At 39.5% G+C, this 509-nt stretch overlaps 1 protein-coding gene across 1 annotated transcript in view; it reads right to left on the reverse strand.

The window, feature by feature from the left end:
* Positions 1–509, reverse strand: part of LOC119586591 (serine protease inhibitor 88Ea-like) — an 11,480-nt gene that overhangs the window by 922 nt on the left and 10,049 nt on the right. The window lies entirely within an intron of this gene.

Below are 509 nucleotides of genomic sequence, written 5' to 3' on the forward strand. Positions count from 1 at the left end.
CATAAACAAAACAATACAAATAATGTATAAATATATAAACAGACAATGACTTTGAGGAAACCACTTCCTTATCATCCCTTGAGTGACCATGATCTATTGTGCTTTCAAAATCATCGTCACGAACGTCAGATTCTTCAAGAAAGCTGAATCACCTGTGCTTAAATACTTCCTCCCCCCCCCCGCAAATGAACCCCTTTCCAGGGAACAGAGGCTGCTACTTCTCCCTGGCGTTACTAAAAAGTGGAGGGGGATTCCATGGACATCCCGCACACGAGCCACTTGTTCTCAAGTGTTCTCAAGAAAAGAAAACAACGAGGCAAAAGGTTCCGGGTAAAAATCTGACACAGTACCGGATTTAACATTACGAGGGCCTGGAAGAAAGAAATTATGAAGAACTTTAGTTCCTATAGAACTAAAGGAAGGTTTACATGATAACTGTCTTTGTTTTATCATTAACACGTTCATTATTAAGAAAGCATCATTTTACCAAGATTTGTATGCGTTTTTCG

The sequence above is a fragment of the Penaeus monodon genome, chromosome 21 (genome assembly GCF_015228065.2).
Source record: "Penaeus monodon isolate SGIC_2016 chromosome 21, NSTDA_Pmon_1, whole genome shotgun sequence".
In the NCBI taxonomy this organism is placed as follows: Eukaryota; Metazoa; Arthropoda; class Malacostraca; order Decapoda; family Penaeidae; genus Penaeus; species Penaeus monodon.